This window comes from Paramisgurnus dabryanus, chromosome 15 (assembly GCF_030506205.2).
Source record: "Paramisgurnus dabryanus chromosome 15, PD_genome_1.1, whole genome shotgun sequence".
Classification (NCBI taxonomy): Eukaryota; Metazoa; Chordata; class Actinopteri; order Cypriniformes; family Cobitidae; genus Paramisgurnus; species Paramisgurnus dabryanus.
Genome location: NC_133351.1, coordinates 16,941,100 through 16,949,172, shown reverse-complemented (window position 1 = coordinate 16,949,172; position 8,073 = coordinate 16,941,100).

Here is an 8,073-nt window from a genome sequence, read left to right as displayed (position 1 = left end):
AGGGCTTTGGTTGCTATGATACTTCTGCTTATCAGTCGTTGAACGATGTGCTCGTTGGTTGTTATGAAATTTGTCCCGCCCCCCTCCACTGTTATTGGATTGCCGAAGAAGAAATTACATTGACAAATTCATGTGCCCTCATAATCTTTAATTAAAAATGCAAATCTCCTCCCCTCCTCAAAACGATCTCTCTTTACTTCCGGTCATATGGTATGGCAGGTGTGGGGAGGGGGTCTGGGAGAAGATCGCTGTGATTAGCAATTAGCAACACGACCCAACTTTAAACGATCCAATCAAATCTGATTCTAGCGCTCTTTAGAATCTTATACAAATGCGTTTGTTGAGTTTAGAGAGGGTGTGCGATGTAAATAGTGAGTGCATTATGATCATTTTTTTGTTTGTTTGTTTTTAGGATCACTTTTTACCTGATATGTGTTTAAAATTTCAGGCCGAGAACGGTTTGTAATCTTACCATCCCAAACTAGGCTCAAGTGGAAACATAACTGTAACCGTTCCCTACCATTCTTATAACGATTCGGCCCATTGGTTGAAAAGCACTTTTAGTCAGACTGAATGGTTCCATAAGGAACATTTAACATCCACAGATTTGTTGCACAAAAGGTTTTTTGAAATGGATAAAGTTTCCATAGACTATAAATGGTTGAATGCTTCTTTGGGGAAGCAAAAATTGTTCCTCTAAGAACCCCATTCAACACCTTTATTTTTAAACGTAGGTGTCTATAATAGAACCGTGTCAGGTAAATCGAGTAGACTGTTTTGCAGTTTCACTTTGCAGCCATTTCAAATTCTCTTGTCCTTCATTAATGATCACTTTCACATGGCATTAAACTGGGTCCAGCCAATCAGTAGATCTAGAATGGCTAATACGGTAACATTACTTGTGTTTGAATCAGAGATAGCATCTTGGTATATCCTCTGCTTTCAGGTCAATTCCATTTTCCTAAGAATCTGTAATGCCTGAAAGTTTATAATTAACATGTTCCAGCGTGTTGTTTTGCTCCTTCATCGTGTTCTAATTTGCCTAATGCTATGATCTCCCATTTGTGTTTTGTGGGTAAGCTAATTGAATCGCTTTTGATGTGTTTATATTTTTAGGGAGGGAGACCTGCAGTTAGCTCCATTGTGCAAACTGGTGCTAATTGCTAAATGAGAGCCAGTTAGCGTCAGCTGCTAATTCAGAGCAACACGGAGCAAATAGGCCAATGGAATTTTGTGGCGAGTACACGAGAGATGCCATCGAGAGTTGATAAAAGTCTTGTTTCTCCTGAGAGACGAAACATTGCTTTTAGCTGGCTTTATGTGTCTGTCCAATAAAAAGAAAAAAATCGAATTCTTAGCCCCCCAAAAATACTGAAAATTGCAAACCCATGCCTGCTTCTCTCTATTCAGTGAAAGATCATCATACCATTCATGGTAGTGACATTGTCGGACCCTCCTGTACCTTTGTACAATAGAAATCATTCAGTGGTAGACCTTGGAGCCCCGGGGCCCGGCGAGTCAGGATAAAAGCAAAAGACAGGCTTATTTCTTTAATTCTTCATTTCATCATTTTGTTCCTTGCAGCCGTGTTCAGGAAAAAAGGCTTTCCAGTACTCTCCCATGAGACGCTCATCTCACTTTTTTTGCACTAATGTGGCGCCGTCATTTGAAGTGGTTTCCGCAGCAGTCCCAGACTTGGCAACTCATGTGGTACTTTTGCCTGTTTCTCAGTCTTTGTTTTCTCCCGTGCATGGATGCATTCATACATAAATGCAGAGATCCTGCCCAAAATAAAATCCTGCTTCCCACGTGCCCCCCTGGTTTTTGCGCTGTTCTTTTTAAGTATGTCGACAGGCTGGGGAACGGGGCTCATTTCATTAGCATTGACATTAGCAGATGCCACCGCAAGCCTCAGAACTACAAAGGCTCCAGGGTTCAAAGCCACCCTGCCTGGATAAACAGATCTCCTGGAAGGAGAGGGAGAGCGAGAAGAAAGAGAGAAGATCATCATAGTTTTTGCGTGGAAGGGTTGCCGTGCGTTCTGATCATTTAGTGGCTCTGGGTTCACCCCCTTCACACTTTTCCCCAGCAGAGAGTTCATTCATTTAGATAAAGACCCCTGCTGATTTTTGTACATCTGGGTCTTCGTTTTCTATTAGGAGTCCCAATCTGGTTTCATGTTGCTTAAATTGTGCAAAATCCGCAGAGATGCAATAAAAACATAGGGTCATATTTGCCAAAAGCTGTGTGTGAGAGTGTTGACTGTAATTTATGGTTTGATATGGATGCCAGTGCAAAGATGAGGCTGGCTTTCATTGCGTTTTATGTTGCATGTCAATACAAGTTCATTTGGCAAGCCAGTGCCCTCTATTTTTAGCTAGTAGTAAACTGTAAGAGAATAATTCAGTTGGGTTAGTTTGATATGCGTTTAATTGCGTTCTACTCATTTAGGTTTCTGCTACTAATTTAATGATAAGAAAATGTTTCCAGTGTGTGAAATCACTATCCATATTATAATTTCAATTATTGAATAGTTCATCCAAAATTATTTTATTTTTGGAGTATTGAGCGCGTGTGTGTGTAAGGGCATGAGCCGTGGCTCTAATATTATATTATTGTAGAATTAATAAAGTGGTCTCCCTGATTTCCATACGCAGCGTTTGCAGTGATTTATAGTTTGATGAGAGATGATTAGGTGACAGGATTATAATGAATAACTGTGCGCAAGAGGGGCACGATTGCAGACATGATGCTCCTCTACCTACAGTTTATGGGATCAGTGAGATTGCAATCTAATATGTGATTAGCCCCTCTGTTATTTACTCTCCAATTTAGAGTGGATTTCTCTGTTTTGATAATATAATGTGAATTATTTATAGGCCTAATCTCTGCTTTTCCTCTCCCCCCCACATCATTTTGCATTGTGCTCCCAAAGATATTTCATCAAAGAGTGCAAAACAGAATTTGTCAATAGAACAGAGAGAAATTAATTAAGAAAAAATGGGATCTACAAATCAAAGGCTAATAAGGATTTTGGGCAGTAATAAATTCGCTTTAGACCAATACTCTGTGCTTCACAGCTAACATTGAGGCCATGAAACAGAGCTGTCCTCAGAGCCACTTCAATGCCCCATCTGACCCGATCTTAAATTGAAAGCGTCTTTGTGTAGCCATGGAAATTTGTGGTAATTAGACTATTTGGTGAAGGTTAATCACGACTGACATGAGCAGATGAAAAGGCGAATCATAAGTGCAATTGGTGACCTGTGCTTTGGTACTTATTTTAGTGGGTATTTTTTGTTCACAATTCTTTTAGAGTGTTCAGCACTTAACACTTTGATTGTTTTACCGGATGCTGATGTATGCAAAAGTTTTGATTATTTATTGATAAATGTATTTTATTGATCTTATGTTGGGGCAAATATTGACCACCCCAAACAATTTGTTAAAGCATTTTAACAACGCAGCATTTGAATGTGTGGTAAAGTGCAGATGGTTTTTTCTCCATAACAAAAACTTCCTAGTATTTGGCTTTTAACCTACAGTGTGAGTACCTTACCTTAACTTTGTGCTTGAATGTTGGCCTTTAGAGATTCTGGATCTCTCCTGCCGTCTCCAAAAGCCATCTGAGACCTAATGATCTGCGGCCGTGTACACAGTTTATCTTCAGTCCAGCAGTGTAATGAGTGGGAAGAGCTTCACTGAGTTGGCCTGCTGGGCTAAAGGATTCCATTAGCAGGAAAATGGTGTACTGTAGCCCATATACTTCTTTGTTCACAGCTCGGCAAACAGATGTTTTTATGTGTTCATCAAGCTGTCCTGTCACGTGAGATTAATGCTGAAAGATATAAGTTAATGCAACTGGCATTGCCATGTTGTTCCCTACTACATGTAGATTCCATTACTGCAATGTCAGGTTGCAAACGCATTACTGCTTCAAAATTAACCATATGAAGAGTTTGGTTCCAAAATGCAATAAATCCATTTTTTGAGATTTCTGTAAAATTTCTGTGTTGTCTATACCAAGAAAGTGACTAGATGAAAACCACTATTTTCTGTTACAAACTTTCAAATAGCATCTTCAGGTTATAAAAACATAAAAAATTCAAATCCATAATTTGGTTTTCCAATATTTATTATAAAAACTAATTCTTTTCTCCACAAAATGCAATACGTCCATGACAATTTTCCTGTCTCTCGAGTGCATCTCATGTAAATTAGCAATGCCATCAAAATATTATTTTGATCTCGAAGTACAAGATGAGATAATTAATTATTTAAAAAAATGGCGTTTATCGCATTTTGAAACCAAACTCTTCATATATTCTTATTTATATATTTAATTGTATTATGTTTAACTGGTGTCTAAGGGCCTTTTCACACCTGGTCACTTTATGTGTTTTCTTTGATCGTATAGCTATTTGATTTGTTAAAACTGTTCCATTTACATTTGGCCACATAAATGCGTTTGGGCAAAACGGATAGGAATCCGATCTTCTAGTCCCGCACAAAATGCAAATACACTATTCATTACTCTTCCTTAAAAAAGTTAAAACAATGTTTATGCAACAAAAGGCAGCACTTACTGTATGTTGTACTTTTATGTTGGGCAAGGGAAAGGTGTCTCCTTGCTCACATGAGCAGCAGGAGAGTGACGGCGCGATGATTTAACGTACAGGTCCATGACGGGGAAAAGCGTTCACAAAATTCTCTCTCAAAGTTTTATTTGTTTGTTTTATGTCGTTCGAGTTTGTCATTGGACTCTTTTATTGGTTTTAGAAAGCCTTTTTACCCGCTGTGGTCGCTCCATAAAGCAATAAGTATGTCGTCTTGTTTGCCTCTTTGCCGGCTAATTTCCGGGTGACGTGAATACGTTTGGGAGGAGTTATGCGCTGACATATGTGATTTCTTCAACCAGATGTATTTATTCTTGTCCAGTTTCATCTGAAATGCATCCCAGACCACCTCATGAAGTCTCGAAAACGTTTCAGAGGGCATTTACACCTGGTCTTTTTACGATCGGATTGCTATCCAGGTGAAAAAGACCCTAATATACACATTGTACATGACATTGGTGTAGTCTCTAGTAAATGCTGTGGGACTATGCATGTTCTTGTGGTGCCATCAGCCAATGCTAATGTCAAGACATAATTTTCCTGCAGTGTCAGTAGTGACATGGCATTTATGCCCTGGTATAGGTTCAAGCGATAAGTTTACATACTGTAGATAAAAATGTCACAAGCTTTTCATTAGCTATTAAAGATCCTAAATTATAGATTCTTGAAAAGCCTGAAATAGAGTAGTAAGATAAACAAGATAAAATCAATCAAGTCACTAAAGTAGATGCTCTACAGTGAGATTGCAATGTTGAAAAAGCTGGTAGCAAAATCGCAAGTGAATCTAAGTAATTCATAATGTGTTTTTCCCTGTTTAATGTCCTTGTGCATATATTGATGAGTTGAATGCAATCTGATGCTACGTCCTTGCTGTCAACACTTGCGTTGAGGTTTGTTGGTGGTTCCCCTAGTGTAGTGCTAATGGAGAATGCTAAAATGGGATAATTAAGCAACCAAATAATGTTGCACTTAGACAACCACTGGGAGAATAGAGGATGCCTTGGTTGTGTGTGTGTGTGTTTGAGGAAGAAGCAGTGACTAGGAGAGCGAAAGAGGGATTAGCAGAGCTGATTTAAAGGGATTAGCAAGTCCCACAGAATCCAAGGAGCCAGCAGAGCCCCCTACCACATGCTCCTCGACCCATAATCCTCCTCAAGTGTTCCACAGAATTGGTGTTCCCTGTAATCTGCCCGATTCAACCCAATACACTCGACAACCTCTGTGAACGGTGAAAGATGGAAGACAATAACTGTAAAAGTCATTGCTGCCGCTCAGTCAAAGCCGGATTAGAGCGGAAGCATGTGTTCCACACTAGCTCCCTTCACTGATGGACTTCATGGAGGTATCAGCTCCTTGCACCCAGAGCCACTGTCATGTTCACAATAGTGTCTGAATGTCCTGGACCCGTGATGTGTGTCTCTGATTGCATTCATACGTTCATGTCTCATGCCCATGCTAAAAGGGAGGGTGAGGATTCACGGTAATGTCCCCCATCCATCATGTGGATATTAAATGGCAATCGCTGCTGATAAGAGGAGACTCAATGTGACTGCAGCCACTTAGAAAACAAAGGGAACGTGTGGTCTTCAAAAATAATGGGCTTGGGATGCATATTCACGAAGACAAATGTAATGTACAAAAGATACATTAGCGCCTCAAATGGCATTGGGAGGAGGCTTTTCTTGCTATTTGAGCAAAATGGGAAATTGAATTACATGAGCATTTGGCACAGGCAATGGTAACGTCACTTGAGGTACTGCCAAGTCCCACCCCCCCACCTTGCTTTAGGCTAAAAAATATGATTGGATGGCTTGAAGACCAATAGCGTGTCAGGTATCCCTTTAATGTGATGGACTGGATGACTCGTGGTGACAGTGGTAATTATTTTTGCTGCTGTTCAAGTGGGAGTTGGGCGGTGGGGTAGCAGTAATTAACGTTGAGCTGATGGATCCAGTGACTTCCTGCTCCAGGCGTACTTTAGGGATGGCAAAAGATTAAGAATAAGCATCATCTCCAGAGGGTGAAACCTCCATACGCTCAACTCTTCTATTAGTATTGTATCTTGCATTTTGTAGATAGAAAAGCAATAGCTCACACCGAGATAAGAGGTGACTGTGAAATAATCTGAATTGAATTTTGGGCTTTGTTCACGTTCAGATCAGCACCAGGAAACCCTTCAGGAAAATGTTATTTTAATTATTTTATTATTTTAACTGAAGAGTTCACCTGAAGTAAAATACTAAAATAAATGTATTAACCCTTATGTCATTGTAAAGCCCATACGTGACGCTGTCTCTAAAATCCAGGCTAAATTTTAATAATCTAACTGTGAGATTAGAAAGGTCAAAGTTTGATTTTATTTTAATTTTACTCTTTGGGATGGTCTTAAAGGGACACTCCACTTTTTTTGAAAATAGGCTCATTTTCCAGTTCCCCTAGAGTTAGGATGTTTTCACACCTGCCTTTTTTAGTTTGATTGAATTGTACCAGAGTTCGATTGCTCAGTTGGTGCAGTTCGTTTGGGAAGGTGAGAATGCAGCAATCGAACTCTGGTGTACGCTTTTAAACAAACTCTAGAGCGGTTTGTTTGTGGTGAGAACACGATCTGAGATCGAACCGACCTAACTGCAAAAGTACTGCGCATTTTGGACTAAACCAGCTGCTGAGGAAGTGTTTGTTGACCATTTCTATTAGCAATATTAGCACAATATTAGATCGCGGACATGCCTGGAGTTGCTAGGAGGTGCGGGCGGAGCCTCAGAAATTTGGTATCTTCGCCGTTTGTAGTGCATTAACTCTTTCCCCGCCATTGACGAGATATCTCGTCAATTAAGAGAAAACGCTTCCCCGCCAATGACGAGATTTTCCGTCTTTCCGCAATACCGCTATTATCCACCAGGTGGATAATTCCGCAACTTTTTAAACCCGGAAGTATTGCCCTATGGCAAGCTGCTGCATGTCCGTGTCTGTTTTAAAGATCGCTCTGAATGGGATCTCTATGAAAAGTCCGTCACAAATATGGAATTATTTTTGCTTTTTGCTCAAAATATGGTGTTTTTGTAAAAACCTACCCATATTCAAAAGCTGATTGCAAAAGAACCACTAAAGGTAGGATGAAACGGTTTTTTTTGTTTGAAAGCAGAGGGTCTGTTCTTTCATTTGGTATATTGTATGTTTATTTATTTAAAGAAGAACATTTTCTGGAAGGCATTAAACTTTGGTGAAAATCATGAAAAACGCTGGCGCTGGCTGGCAACTTTTTTTAAAAACGCTGGCGGTGAAAGAGTTAACATGCTGTTTTCAAGCCGGATCCGCGATTCATTCTGAAAATGAATGGTTTGTCTAAAGTTCTGTATACAAACTATGTATAACAACCACGGAGACATAATTACAGCGTGCATTCATCTGTCCATGGTGTCTGCTGTATTTTCCTTCTTTTTGTTTACTTCCGAGGTTC